The sequence below is a fragment of the Oratosquilla oratoria genome, chromosome 3 (genome assembly GCF_046742065.1).
Source record: "Oratosquilla oratoria isolate Oo_2021 chromosome 3, ASM4674206v1, whole genome shotgun sequence".
In the NCBI taxonomy this organism is placed as follows: domain Eukaryota; kingdom Metazoa; phylum Arthropoda; class Malacostraca; order Stomatopoda; family Squillidae; genus Oratosquilla; species Oratosquilla oratoria.
In genome coordinates this window covers 38,189,511-38,205,818 of record NC_134779.1, presented here as the reverse complement: position 1 = coordinate 38,205,818, position 16,308 = coordinate 38,189,511, and the positions used below count along the sequence as shown (strand labels likewise).

The window sequence follows — 16,308 nt, the reverse complement described above, 5'->3', positions numbered from 1 at the left end:
CACGTTCTTCATCGTGGACACACCGAGCCTATTACACCAACGAGTACTGCTTCACGCAGAACTACGTGAGATGGCATCGGTAATGAGATTTTACTTGCTTAGTTCCTTGTGTAAACGTGCTTCCCCGAGCAGTCAGCTAAGAAGTATTACTCACCCTGATGTTTACCAGTCTCACATACAAACAAGGCTTACTAGTCATAGTACAAGCATTCGCCTGGATCCTTGCGACAGTATTATGATTGTTTGTTTATATATGGATATATATATATATATATATATATATTTTTTTTTTTTTTGGGGGGGGGACGATTCTTCATGTGATCCTTTAGTTCTTCATTTTTCACACTTCTTCGCGATGTGAGTGAATCTCCAATCCATCTTACTCCATTTCTTTTTTTATGCGTTTAGTCATGTTGTCGTAATACAATGCCCTCTTTTTAAACAAGTTTTTGGAACAATGATGAGAGAAGGCTCCATAAAATATGACTAACCCTTCCCGCCGCATGGAGTGTTAGGATACATTTTCATTTTAATAAAAAGTTGAAATATTAAGTATATTTACTCCAGTTACTATATTAGATCAATCAGAGGATAGGTTCCCTAGAATTTATGATAATTCTTATGACCGGAATAAGATGATTTCGGACTAGATGGTGCTTGTCATCCGGAGAGAATTAAACAAAGACTTCTCACCCCCGAAGACGACATCTACCCCCCCCCACCTCCCACCATAATATTGTCCACATATTCACAACACACACACACTACATATATATATATATATATATATATATATATATATATATATATATATATATATTCACAACATAAAACTATAGTCTATTCATAGAATTATATTCATACCCCGAATGGCATACCGACTGCAAAAGTTCAATGCAGCCGACACATCCACAAGGGACCTGAGTGGTACCCCTACGGATCAGAGCCACGCAGATTGGTTTTACGAATGAGAGACTAAATTCGACTCAGTGAAGATTACTGGTCATTCTTATTTCGTGCTAATCCTTCTTATTCTTCCCTTAGTCTTTCCTTGGCCAAACCTCCATGGCCCTTATGTTAGAAGCGCTGGTCTAATGGCAAAAACATCAATGGATCTAATGATAAAGAAAATTATTCCATACTTTAAAACGTGTTGTCAACTGTGATCTATGCCAGTTCCTACAAATGAGTGAGTTTTATTTTCCAAAGTTCCCACAAGGAAATCTGGATTTCCAAATTTTTCTCACAAAAAGGAAGAATTATTATATACACAAATAAATTCATTGCAACATATGATTATCCCACAAAACAGCCCATGTGACGAAAAGAATAATGATAATTAAAAGGAGAATCTCTAACATTCATGTGTCTCAAACGACAATTCCAGCTCTCCAACCCAGGATTTGGAGTGTCAAGTATCCGAGGTGACACAGGGAATTCGACACTCCTCCTTTTCCTCCTCCTTCTCCTCCTCCTCCTCCCCCTCCTCCTCCCTTTGGTGTTCCTTACGTCTGCATTGTCAAGATCCACTACTCTTTTTTGTTTACTTATTTATATATCCTTTTGTTCTTCTTCTTCTTCTTCTTTCATTTTGTTTTTGTTACTAGAAAGGGTATTATTAGTTTTCATGCAAGGACTGGACTTGCCATCTTGCGATCATTAATTACTGTTCTTGCCAATGTGATGGTTTGTCTCAGCTGGGTTTCCTGTCCACATTTGCCAGAGAGAGAGAGAGAGAGAGAGAGAGGGGGGGGTGATGCCTTGTTGTATTTTGACACCTCATCCTATATGATTAGATATATAACTTATGTGTGTATTCAGGGATGGAATGGGTGGGAATGAATTTATGCCTTTTTCTTTTTGGCTACCCCCCTTGTAAGGGGGAAAAAGCCTTGGTATATGTATGTATGTATGTGTATGTGCATGCGTTTTTCCAGAAAGGCAAGTCCACTAGAAAGGACTAAAACCCACGACATTGAGCACATATTAATTTCAGTATCGCTGCGCTGCGAGTCGTTACTCCAACCCTTGTGGGTGGGCAGTTGTGTGTGTGTGTGTGCGTGTAAGGTCACAGCATTTCCGGAAGGGAAATAGCTGTCGATCACGAGTACAACACGTGATCCAAGACCATGGTGAATCACATTGGTTAAGAATTCTATCCAATGAACCATCCCACCCCTTGTCAGCCCAACCTGATTCACCAACCCACAGTTAACGGTGAGTTCTCCGTGTTGCGTCGAAGAAGCCTTTAGACTACTAGGGAATCCTTATGGGGAGGGGTTCGAACCTTTTCTTTTTAGATTTCAAACCGGACAAGGAACGGTCATGGGCGCTGGATCGTCCTTGCATGCACCAAAGAACCATTTCCTGTTCGTGCTTGCAACTCCGAACCAGAAACAAAACCTTCTGCCACAGCGCTGACACATGATATAGGAAGCACATGAGAAGGTACAGTGTCCAGGTGCAAGTCCACGACACGGCACTGTCTCGAGAGAATACTAAATACATACATGAATAACAATGGGGAGATTCCGCCTTTCACAACACGTTCTGTCGCTTGACCGTTTTGCCTCGTTTCCGCATCCATAGGTCTTTCACACACACACACACACACACACACACACACACACACACACACACACACACACACACACACACACACACACACACACACACATTTACTTCAAAGACTTTATTTAATCGTGTTAACTGCGACGGTGTTGGGTGAGATCCTACGATAAGTGTAACTTAGCTCTGACCAAGCTCACCACCTTTGCCTAAGGTACTCAGACTTCCAGGGTAAACAGAAGTCGATTAGTGATTGCTGGATTCGAACAGGGGTCCGCTTCATGCGAGGCATGGTTGAAACAGACTTGCTATTCGCCAGCACCACTCATATTCTTTGTTCTCACCGAACAAAATGCTCTCCATTTCCTTACGTAGGTTATTCTACAAAACCCTACATTTGCATGGGGATCAGATTCTGGACATCCTTCAGATACCTGATGTATTTAGTTTCTTCTTTTCCCGTAACCTTGTGTCACCATTCCGCCCATAAAGAAGAGACGCCGCTTGTCAACGTTCTCCCATTCCTTATCCAGAACTGAACCCAACTGTTGTCACCTCTCTTTCTTCTAATACTATCGTAGTATCTGAGCCATTCTAGTGACGGGTGCATGACCGAGAATATCATCTCCTGAGTGATATAATTTTCAGAAGACATAAACTCAGTGTGAGGTCGAACTGGGCAACATATCGGGTGCAGCCTCCGATGACACCGAGCTGACGCGGACTACAATTTGTGGTTTCCGTGCCCTGATGTCCCAGGGAGATGCACATCATCCATATAACTTTACCAAGCTGGATTACACCATCGTGATAAGACACAAAGGCTGTATTATTCTTCAGGGGATAGGACGATGGTCCTGTAGTGGACCCTTAAGGATGATTACCAAACGCGACGGTGGAAGTTGCGACACCTGCCTTTTCGTTGCCAAGGCAACAACAGGATGTGGTCTCACCTAAATCCTTCAGCCGCTTCAACCCTCACGCACTCTCTCAATCTGTTTGAGTCTAATCCAAATGCCTTCATTACCTCGATAAACTTGATCTATTTAGTTAAAATGAACGTCAAATGGGGTTATTCTTCACCAGATTAAAAAGTGGTGTCCTCCGAACTATTTTGTTTAATATCGTCTCGCAAATGTCGTTCGTAACATCTACATTGCGCTACGCATCACTGTAGACATCATACAGTGACCAGATCGTGATTTCTTTCGGAGAAGCCCGTGTTATGAGCCTTCAGTCCGTCTAAAACGAGGATAGAGTGGATGCTATCTTGAGGCTCTTGAGTGGACTCGCCAGAGGGCGGTTGGTCGATCCGATACGGGAAAGGAACTCATGAACAAAGACCTAAGACCATTATCACCATCTCGCCTATTGGAATGTATGGCCGCATGACCCGTCTGTGCTTCTCGAGTCAAGGCCAGTCCTCCAGAAGGGAGCAAGAAGTGATGGCAGGAGGGATCGAGTCGGAGAGCGGAGCTCGACATCGATATTTGGGAGGATTAACTCTTGAGGCTCGTACGTCCACCAGTTCCCCCCCCCCTCTCTCTCTCTCTCATTCTTGTCGTCCATCCATTGTGTATTGTCTTTTCGCTAATTTATCTTCTCTGTTCTGTCAGCATTCTTGTCCATTCTCTATTTTATGTTTTGTTTTGTTTTTCGCCAATTCATCCCCTCTGTTTTCTCGTTATTCACGTTCATGCACGACTTTTACCCGCTGACTCACTTTCTCTCTATGCATACACGTGGGCAAGACCAATCTAGTACTTTGACCTGGAGGTCGACCCCGTCTGTAGCTAGAAGTGGTTTCTGAAACGCAAGTCCGCCTTAGTGGCGCGGCTCCGTCTGAAGGGGTTGGTCTCCTACCTTGACCCGAAGTCAAGGTTTTGGTCTCGATGCGTGTGAGTCAGACGATTTGAACCATGATCGGGAGATGTAACATTCTTGCATTGTATCCTGGCTGCCGCCCAACTGTTTTATTCAGCTCAAGGAACCTCTGGACGAACGGTTCAAAACAAATTTAACACTTCCGGTTGACTCATGTGCCTAGGGTGTTAGCACCCGCTTGACATAATGGAGCTCACGCCAGTAGACGCTTAGCTGTCACAAAGATCGTTGCCCCTGCACTATAAGCTCGGTTTGCCAGAGCAGGTAGCTAGTAGCTATTGGATTCGCGTGCTACGTGGTGAAACCTGAAAACTGTTAGCCAATTAGTCACATGAACGAGGCACACCAACCGTCGCCGGGTTCAAATAAACGGAACATTCGTCAGCTATCTGGCAGAGCCGTCTGTTACGACCAAGGAGTCAGGTGTCAACCGTCTACGTGAGAAGGTACTTCTGAAAGAGGGATGTAATTCGTTGAAACACGCTACGCCGTACGTTGGGCTACCCCCACGTCGCTGAGAATCATTGGGGGGAATCCTAGTGCCGAGGTTGTTTTCTATTATGTCACACACGCAGAGTAAAGGTGGTGTGTGCCTGAGGTAGAAAGGTGTTTGCCTCGTATTGTTTCCCCCATCAAGAGGTAAACCTGACGTGGCGCAAATAAACTTCCTGCACAGGTAGTGCAATGTAGTTCAGTTCGAAGCTTTAAGAATTATTTAGATAAACACCTAAATAAGATGCTGTAATGATTATGATTTATTTTATATTATTTGTTTTTGTTTTGTTATCACTCGTCTGTTTGATTTTCATTTATTATTAGTTATATGTCAATTTATTATTATTTACTATTTACCTGTTTGTTTATTATTTAACTATAACTATGCATTTATTTATGTATTTTATTTGTTATTTACATTATTATAGTTTTTATTTATTTTATTTTATTACTATTATTTTTTTTTCGCATCCGACCTAGATATGGACCAAAAGGTCTCCTGTCGGCATGCTCTGCCTTTGTAATCCCTTTGTAAAAAGCCAATTGCCTGTGGACGTGGTCTGAAGCACTTGGGGTTCTTAGATAGATGACCCATATTATACATAATATGCATTTACGGAACCCATGGCCCAGTGATGTTCCCTGTAGCTGCTGGCCCTGCAACCTGAACCCAGGGTGAACTGTGCTCACGTTCTGGAGACACATGTCATTCAAGACTGGTGACTTGAGGATCACAAGTGACACGAGGTGTAGAAACGTGTCGGCTTCCAGTGTCCCAGGTCAAATTGCAGTCTTTACATAACCGCTTCGACAATGCAGTCACGTCCTGTTGGACAAATATGATATCCATTTGGACGCTACTGACGACTTAAACCTGTTTTATTCAGCCGAGGAAACCCCTTCTCCCTTTCCCTGATATTGTTACTATCTGCAATTGGTGTCATAAGCTTTATGACTCCAAAATTCCTTTAACGTTTTATCTCGCCTTACGCAAGAGTGACGTCAGCATCTCTTTATTCATTCCTGATGTCAGTATAGGGTACTGACTGCATGTTTTGCACAGTCTATATTTTAGGAATTTGGTGACAACCCTGCGAACCAAGAAACTAACCAGTTGTGATTAAGGACTGATCTCTTCTCAAAAAAGAATATTGACAAATTTCAAATTCAACCACCATTCCTTAACCTGCCTAACATCACACTCTTCCCCATCTCCGTTCCTCCGGGATATTTTTCCCAAGAACAGAAGCACCTGGATGATGACATCAGCCTCAGTACTGCATCAGCGCCCGCGAGCATTCTCCCGAGTGTCTAGTTTCCAGGAAAGGGAACGGTACTTTCGTGCCCATTCACATACGACTGACTTGCACCTACACCTGGACATCCTGCGCGCATAACGTCGCAAACGTGTGCATGCGCGCGCGCGCGTGCGTGTGTGTGTGTGTGTGTGTGTGTGTGTGTGCCCGCATGCACGCGGGTGTGTATGAGTGTGTGCGCGTGTATGATATACACAAAAGTGCTTGCACGAGCTGGACGGTAAACCATGACGTCACGATCTATCGAATGTTCCTGAATCATGGGGCATCCTAGAGCTGGGTAGTCCTTTTGTTCTTGGAACCTCTGGTATTGCCCCGTCGAGAACGTCTCATGCAGACCCTTCCCTCCCTCACCCGCATCCACCCTCCAACTCCGCCGCTAAGACAGCTGTTGGTATCTCCTCGTCACTCAGTACCTACGCAGCCGCAGAAGTAAACAGTCGAGCGCAGACGACGTTAGCCCGACCACTTGCTTGATTTGGCGGCAAGATTCAAACGACTCGAACCGCCTAGTTACCCAATTTTGTTCCGGTTTATTTTATCTTCGTGAAAGTCATTAAATCGAAACGTGTTATTGTTTGCAGCAGAATGCAGATCTAGTTCTGCCCAACAACCTATGCATTTTCGTCAGAGCACGAAATTAAGACTCATGTGTCAAAACATTCACGCCTGTACGATAGGCAGCATTTCGATCTTGTTTTTCATTTTTCTACGCAAAACCAGAACTTGAAGGATATTCTAACCAATATCCACCATACATTTCTGTAAAAGTGCCATAAGTGAGCAGATAAACGAAGGCAGCTATAAAACAAAAAAAAACGTTTGCTTTGTGACCCGACGTAAGCACGATTCTGCGACGACCCTCCGCCATTACAGCTCCTGTTCGAATCACGTCGTACCGGTAAGTGTATCATATCGCGTTTTTACTGCAAGTTCGCCTTGCATGGTCGTGTTCTTATGATATAGAAGTCTTTGTTCACTTGGCTCTTTGAGCTTGACTACTGGGATTACCAGCAACTGCACATTGTGTAGAATAACTTTTTTTTCGGTACTTAGTAACTTCAATCTGGCTATCCGCATTGGATATTCTGTCAACCACGTGTCTAGTTCTATCATCAACCATCTACAGTACACACATGGCATGGCTCTTGTCTACTCACCAATTTGTCATCAACTATTTTAGTTTTACTTAATGCTGACAAGGAGCTCTCACCTTGTTACTTTGCTTTCCTTCGTTCGCAATCTGGACAGCCTTGTAGGTGTCGCATCTGTCAGCTGTGTCGACCTCTCCCGCCGTCTCCACAAAGGAAACCACTTTATCTCAGCACAGAACGAGACTGCCACTAAGACGTTTCAGTCTTGCAATGAGTTTTATGACTCGTGGTTTCATTCCGACCCGTTTGAAGACACCTTTCAATACCTACCCAAGGGAAGGATTTAAAAATAGTTTCCCATGAACATACCATAGCTTACGAACTAGATTCCTTTACTACCTTACAGCTAACCGGCCATGCTGGGAAGTCAAATTTTGTCTTTGATAGAACTTGAGGATGGCTCATCCTATATCCATGAATCACATCCAACCCATCCAAATGGTCATTGCCCACAAAATTCATTTTCTTTCCATCGGTGTTCGTGTACGACCAAAAGCGTGGCAGTTCCAGCGAGAGATCTTGAACACGACTCTCGACTTTGAAGTAAGAATAACCATTCGTACAACCTTGCTAAGCCAGATTAAGTCACCACGATGAGGTACTAAGACACCATCCCCCCAACCATTAACCCGGTGACTGCAACTATTAAATGAGACCTATGCTCTCAAGTGAGTTTCTATTTTCTCAATTGCTCACAAATAACCAGTTCACAGAGAGGATTTTTGTGTGTTGAAGGCGTTAATCTTTTTAACACGGAGGCAAATGGTTTGGATCTGATTATGGGTGATGTAGATCAGGATTTCCCCCACCCCAACATCTAACCAGGAGCCCGCTTACATAAGAATCATATCTTCCTATGCCAGGACAAATTCCATAGTGTACATCACTGTTAAAGGAGTAATGTTGACTTCGCTATACCCTTTGTCTTTTCCCTGCCCTCGTGTGCGTCTGGGGTGAGGTTGGGCTGAGGATCTCGGTCTGGCTGACTGTCTGGCTAGCCGGCCGGCCGGCCACATGTCTGTACCGGAGGTCATCCCGCGTTCCATACCTCCCACTCCCTCCCTCTATTATCGTCATTATCACTTCTTTCATTCACGAATGTAAGTCCCCGTAGACATGACCGTCCTCGACACTGACAGAACAAAAGACTAACGTGTCACAGGCGGTCGAAAAGGGGTTACAAAGTTCTTCTAGGTCAGAAATATTACCTCCAGGGAAACACGCATGGGTGGCGAGGGAAATTACTCCTCTTGCCTATCCGAAATAGAAGGTTTGGTAAGTGTTCAGTCGTGGGTTATGTGTGGCGAGGAAATTAGATACGTCCATACCTCATATCAGGTTCCTACACATTGCGTGGCAAGATAGTAGTCGGGCCTCCTAATCATGAGGTCCCGAGATTGAAGCTCGTCTGCTGGATATGATGGTTTGAGTCATCACTGTAAATAGTAATTTGTTCAATATATATATATATATATATATATATATATATATATATATATATATATATATATATATATATGTGTGTGTGTGTGTGTGTGTGAATGATAGTAATAAATTGTTTATTGAGTTAACCGAGACACTGACAATATGCAATTTGGTTAAATTTTAGAACTATGTATATATGAGGATTCTTGTACCTGTTGCCTCGTACTTATTAAGAGTATACTATATATCCTCACGCATAGTAAATAGGGGAGCCTCGTTTTTCCCTACCCAACACATACTCTCGAGAATCTCGACTCCTCTCAGTTCCCTACGTGGGTGTGCCAGTGAAGTGAAACTCGCTTTGCGTACGTGACAACCTGGCCGTACTCTAGGGGTAGACGGTTGGGCTAGGCCAGTGCTCCACTGGGTGGCGTTGTGTAAGTATGTTGTGTGTACGTGATGAACTTTTTTCATTTCCGATAAACACTGAGCGTGTACTCGTGAATAGTTGAGCGTTTCTGGGAAGTCTTCCTCTGCGTGAAGAATCGGGTTGTCCTCGCCAGAGACCCTAGTCTGGATTGCGTAACGTGCTTGGGAATTTCCTTTGGGGGAACTTACAGGATGAGATAGGACGTAGGGATCCCAGGCAGCCGTGGGTACGTCGAGCTGCCTGAGGTGAATTGAACTAAGCGGTGGCATGGTCTCTCTCTCTCTCTCTATCTATCTATCTATCTCCCCCCCCCCTCTCTCTCTCTCTCTCTCTCTCTCTCTCTATATATATATATATATATATATATATATATATTATATATATATATATATATATATATATATATATCCCCCTCTCTCTCTCTCTCTCTGTCTTCGTGGTCAAGGATTTTAAAGTGAATTATTACATGGCACGTGAGTGACTATGCCACCTGCAAATTCAAAAATGTGTGGAACGTATATGTTATTGTTTAAATTTTGTTTTGTATAAACAATTAATATTTTTCTGTTCTTGTTCTTCTATGCTTCTGTGCATTTTCTTTATGTGAGCGGCGGTATATGGGTGAAAAAACATCAAACGTAAGTGGGTACGTGTATGACAGGAAGGGATAGATAACACGACCATGAAGGTGGATGTGGTTGGTGGGATCTTTGGGTAGAATAATAAAAGTATACAGGATGAACTAAGTATGGGCGAGAAGATAACACGAACACACACAGACAGACTAAGCTGGAACTACCAACATCTGTCTGCTGCTTGTTTAGTCGTCGACCATGACTTGTGTTCTTGAAAACGCTCTTGTACCCAGAGAGAATAAGGTCGATATTTGTTACCAATTACCGGCGTTCAGGGCGTGTGGCCTATAGACCTGCTTTCCTGTTGGCCATATTGACCTTTAAGACCGAACACCTGTATATCTGCGCTGGCTTTGGTCGACACTTGTAGTGAGCTAAACGCGTTTTATCCCATTACATACAAGGTGTTTTTCTGCAGTCAGGCGATTTTATTCGTTTCCAAGGCAATGCAACACGTCTCATATAACTGGCGAGGCGGATGCCCCCTAATTTGAACGGGGTAGTGATCGAGATCCTCAAGATCTCGACTCAGCTGAATAAAAGACTGGCTTCGGGTTTTAGAGTCACGTGACTTGACTGAAAGAGGGACTCCCACGTTCACATCCGCAGACTGAAGATACGGTGGCTGGGAGGGGAAGGGGGTTGTTGCGGTTCGTCTGCGCTCCGTGTGTACCGTTCGAACAATTAGAACATCGCCTTCTCGACGAACCGTTCGACCGCGCATGCGCAGAAGCGCCGTGCACGCATACCGCCACGCTTGCATGCACCCACGCCCAGGCACTGCATGCACTGTCTAACATGCAGTCCATATGTGACTGTGGTGAGACAGTTGGTGACTTGGGCCAATGACGACAGGAGCCGTATGTGGGGGTGGGGCATTGTGTTCCATTTCCGAGGGATTTTCCCCCCCTCTCCTTTCCTACTCCTCATTATTATTATTATTATTATTATTATTATTATTATTATTATTATTATTCGTTTTCCGTCTTCTTCCTTTTGCTTCTACTACCTTTTCCATCTTCCTCTTCCAATCCTTCTTTTTCATCTCCCTTTCCTTCTTTCTCATCTCCTTTTCCTTCTTTTTAATCTCCTCTACCTTCTTGTTCTTCCTCCTCTTCTTCCAGCACCTCAGGGCTATAGAGCCACTGATGCCTGAGACATGTCGTTGTATGGGAACAGGGGATGTAGAAAGGACGGCTGAGCAGTCGATAAATTCTGTCATGTGACAGAGACACTTGAGAAAAGGGACAGGCAACCCGTCAACTCGAACCCGATGAAGTACGACTCGCTTGGCACCTCGGAGGAAAAGTCGAGATTAATATGCCACCGCCGGAAACGGGCTCTGGAATAATTATTGTAATAAATTTCGAGTTCACGTCGACCGCGCAGACTCGAACCCCCCTCCACACACACACACGCGCGCGCGCGCGCTTCTCCTTCGAATAGACTGCCAAACGAGTGAGCCGTTCAATTTTATTTTCTTCCCAATTCTCGACTAAACGTTTAGAGGTTTATCGCGCCTTGCTTCAGCCGTTGGGGTAACCCAGCGAGAACATGTTATCATTTCTGGCTCCCCTTTGCTGGGCATGTAGACTTGAATCTGCATACATATCTGTATGGTTGTGACATCCGTCAGTGTATATATCCGATAACTGTGACTATCACACTTGTTATACTCAATGATGACCTAACTCCTGTAGCGAAAGACACTGTTACTCCCATTCAGCCGTTTAGCACATAAAACCTTATCGATTGGCAACCAGCATTATTTAGACTTCTAGATTCCACCAAGTAAGTCTTTTCAAACAAGTAGAACCAAGTTGGGTTGGGAAGGAGTTCAATGGAACGAGAAGACAGATGCTAAGTATATATGGGGTGTAGGAATAGATATACTTGTCACGAACTTGAACGAAGTTTATGAGGCTGGTAAATGCATATTAGGAACCTATCACGGAATAACGCCCAATTGAACGGCTGAAAATTTACGAGGGATACTCCAAATCACCGTAAATGAGCTCAAGCCTAATAGAGAGCCTGATGTACTAAACAAAATGATGGATGAAAGAAAATCGTGCTTGCTTGAATTCGTGCTTAGTTGTGTGAATCAAGTTCCTCATGAAGGCATCCTCAACGAGGATGACACGAAAACACCCGCAATGGACGACGTTCTTGTGTGTGCTTCGATGCGGCATCAGTTGGCACGGTGCCCAGGAAGACCCGCAGGGCTGGCTGCCGTCTGCCTGGGCTTTGATCGAAGGGACCAACACCAGTGGAGCGTCAGCTGTGGGAGCAGCCGAACATGGAACAGCAGAATCAACAGCAATAGCCCCCCCCCCCTTCTTCCAGATGAAGTGGCTAATGTTGGACTCATGTCCAACAATTTCCCCCATCTTTTGTTCTTCCCAGGTTATTTTCCTCATCTACGTGGACTTTGGGTACCCTTGTCGACCGACCACTTCCGCATCGAGTGGGTTTTTCCTTCTGTTCAGGTTCTCGACAGGCATTCATCTCCGTGCCCCCCTTCCCCTCCTCGGTAGTGGAGTTAATGGCGTGGAATAAGACGTCGACGTTTCCTTTTATTTCACGAGCAAGATCAACTCCTGTTACCCGCCTCAGAGATGGGAATCGCTTTGATAAAGACGTCAAAATAAAGACGTCGATAACGCTGATGGCATTGGCAGGTGTTGCAAGGAAAACAAGTCATCACGTGCTGTTGTGGGTTCATTACTGGATCCGAACGATCTCGAGAGAAAATCTTGCTCTTATGATCCATGGCATGTCTACACGGTTCGTCATGTTTGATATTCTTTCGTTAGAGAGGACATGTAGGCGATGTTATAAATATAGGATAAATGAAAGTTTGCTCAAACTGAAGTCGAAAGGTTTTGTTTCCGACATTATGTCATGTTCTGTATTTATTCATTCTTATTTGTTGATGCTCGGTTTGATCTCTTTCTTTTTCTCTCACAGCTAAGTCTGTTTGCTCTGAAGTTACCACCATTCGTTGTACATTTACACACATTCCGTTGCCTTTATGAATGATGGTTTGATTCTCGTGTTTGCGCTCGCTCACATGTGTATGAATGACAATTTGAGTGACGTGCTTGGGTGCAGTTGACAAGAGCCCGTGGCTTGTTGGAACAATTGAGTATCAGCAGCTACGGAAGCCAACTGATAAAGACAAGAAACTAGTGTGCGTGTACTTTCCACCAAAATGTCTCTCTCTCTCTCTCTCTCTCTCTCTCTCTCTCTCTCTCTCTCTCTCTCTCTCTCTCTCTCTCTCTCTCTCTCTCTCGTCCTCCAATCGAAAATGAAATACAGAAGTGTCTTCGAAGGAGAGGAAACTAGAAACTTCCCTTTACACCGTGTGATCCAATGTACAACTACAGCCGCAGCCAGGACTACAACTACAATCATCACAATTACACTCACCAAAATCACATTTCCTTGATCTAGGAAACGCGAGATACTCCACAAGGATAGAAAAGCTGGACAAGCCGCGTGTCACCAGAGGTATCATGTCAAAACAAGTCGATCGCGGTGGTGTGGGGGAGGGAGGGGATATCCAGCTGGAGCTTTTAGGGCCAATGGGTGTGGGGGGGGGCGCATGGGTCACTGTCACCCCAGAACGCCCACACGAAGAATCGTCACCCCATGAGATCCTACCTGAAGATTTGTCACCCCAGTACGCCGAATATCAACAGTGGAATAAAGATTAAGTTAGGTTGAATTATGGTTATGCTTATTGTCATCAACTTACACAACCGAAAAAAACGGAGGCCCAGGATGACCCACATGAAGTCTGGGGTGACGATTCTTCGTGTGATCCAGGGGCGTTCAGTGCAATCCATCCACTTGCGTTTAAGACTTAAAAGTCGCTGTAGGTGACGACATGGTATAATTACACACACCACTTTATCCATTCATGCTTTCGTTTACTTTATGTCCTTTCATCCTGGATGGACTAACACATCCGCTGACCGAGCGAGTTAAGGCGTCGTTAATTGCGGTCGAGGTGATGGTGGTTCGAACCCTGCCACCGTCGAGTTGAATTAAGAGCATGGTTTATTATATTCCACACTACAATGCCCTCTGTAAGGGGCACTGTCCTAGCCTCCTGATAGAGGGCGAGAGGGGGGGGGGGTTGTGACGTTAATCCAATCCAATCATCAACACATCTTGTGACTGTTTTCTCTTCCACATGATGGCCAGATGGAACAAAATGCCTCATCATAATGTCATCCATCCATCTCCAGACCTTCGGGCCGATGTGTGCGTGTTTGTAAATGTAACTGATCAATAAAGAGGAACACATTTCTCGGATTGTTAAATTCTAGAACTTCCCCCCCCCTCCCTCTCCATCTCTCTCTGGCCAACTGCTGAGCCGATTTTCTTTCGCTAATGACGAGGTAGTTATGTGCTTTCTAGGAAAAGAAAGTCTCCAGGTTTCTCTTCATTGCGTTCTCGTTCGACACGACATCTAAGCCCGCACGCACAACTATATTACCTAAGCCATAAGTGAATTCAGTAATGAGGATGCCAGAGAATTAGAGACAGGATACCCCGAGATAATGTTATTTCCTTTTCTTTGTATTACAAGTAACCACATGCACGCACACTGTATGAAAGAGATCATCCAGTTCAGCGTTATAGTAGATGAGTTTGAAATAAAGTTTGATGTGTAGAAATACAAAGACGGGTCTCTATGGACGTAGCTCGAAAGCCGGGTACTTCAGTGGGATAAATGTCTATAAACAGACAAACTGTCTTGCATGATGCAAGTGTTGGTCGCGGATCCAGATAGCAAAGGCAGGATTGGTAATTAAGATAATCCCGCCATTCACAAAAAGTGTTCAAATCAAAGCATAATAAACGGCCAACCTTCCCCCATTTGTTTTATTTATTTGTTGCAAGTTTCTTCTTCAGAAGATGGGGAAAAAACTGTCAAAATGACGCATCAATGTGACGTTGTTCTTTCTCCTCGTCCGAGTTCGTTGATGACAGTTTCCGAGAACCTGGATGGTGAGGACGTGACCGTTCTCACACCTCCTTGGTCGTCGTCCCATCAGGCCCTCCATCATGGCGATGCGTTTTTTTGCAGACAATTCCGTTTCAATGAGCGACGGACACGTGACTGAAAGAGGTCGTGAAGAATCGAGACCCCGTTTTGTCCCAAGGTCACACATTTATTTATTTTATTTTATTATTTTCATAAGAAATTCCCGTCGGAAATTAGGAGTAATATGATCGAGGTCATTCTCATGGAAAGTGTGTTGATGAATTGAAGTACAGGATATCACCTACAAAAAAAAAAAAAAAAAAAATGCGCTGGTTTTCACACGCCATTTCTCAAGTGGAAGAAATATACTTTAACGACCATTTCTACAGAAAACGGGGATCCCGATAACATCTCGAAAGCCCCGCATGGCCGTCCAGGCAAGCGGGCACCCACATCGGCTAATCAATCAGCGGTGACGTCATACGGGGGCGACGGGACCTACCAGATGACGCAAGTCGGGCCAATGAGATTGGAACTCAGTGTTGCCAACCAAGGGCATGACTGTTGCTCTGTATCGTTGAGTCTGTGCAGAGGAGGGGTCGGTTGGGGTGGTAGAAGGGCCGTAACTACGTGACCTTGAAGTGGGAACTGTTCGCTGTGACGGTCGAATTTATTTACTTTATTAATTTAATTTCTTTAATTATTTTTAATCGTTTTCTCTCTCCCACGGCTCGACGGCGCAGTGATAACGTTCGCAACTGTTACTCTAACGGTCCGAGTTCGAATCCCGACCAGAGCTGAAATAATTTCAATATCACTGCGCTGCGAGCCGGCACTCCAATTCTCGTGGCGAGGGAGTTGGTTGTGTGTGTGCGTATAAAGTCAGCATTAGCCATAGATCGGGTCTATATGAGCTCTGAGCTCCCATCCAGTAGGGTAATAGCTGTCGATTACGAGTTCAACACGTGATCCAAGACCATGGTGAATCACACACACACACATTTCAAGTTGCGTTGGCATATCTGTGGGAAAGAAGAAGAAAGGGAGACATACCACTTTTGAAATACCAGAATGCAGACGTCAATCTTTCATTGATATCATCTATTGAGCCAGTAATATCCAGACACGGTTACGGGCAACCCACGATATCTGCTTCTAGCTGTCCTCGATTGAGAACAGGGCGGGGGTGGGGGAGTGTCGTACATGTAGGTAAAGATGCCTCTCTCTCTCTCTCTCTCTCTCTCTCTCTCTCTCTCTCTCTCTCTCTCTCTCTCTCTCTCTCTCTCTCTCTTTATGGGACATGTTTTGTCCTCCTCATCCTTTGTTGAAATTTTGTTAACGTGTGTAATGATCCCCTCCCCCACCACACGCGCGTGTTGTAACACTCGTTACTCATGCGTGC

General features: G+C 44.5%; 1 protein-coding gene across 3 annotated transcripts in view; it reads left to right on the top strand.

Annotated features, from left to right (window-relative positions):
- LOC143021824 (uncharacterized) overlaps positions 1-16,308 on the top strand; it is a 112,599-nt gene that overhangs the window by 71,205 nt on the left and 25,086 nt on the right. The window contains exon 1 of one of the 3 annotated variants that reach the window (XM_076179600.1): positions 6,667-7,164. The exons of the other annotated variants lie outside the window; for them this stretch is intronic. The gene's annotated coding sequence lies outside the window, so the exon portion shown is untranslated. Of the gene's footprint in view, positions 1-6,666; positions 7,165-16,308 lie in introns of those variants that run through there. 3 annotated transcript variants of the gene reach the window in all.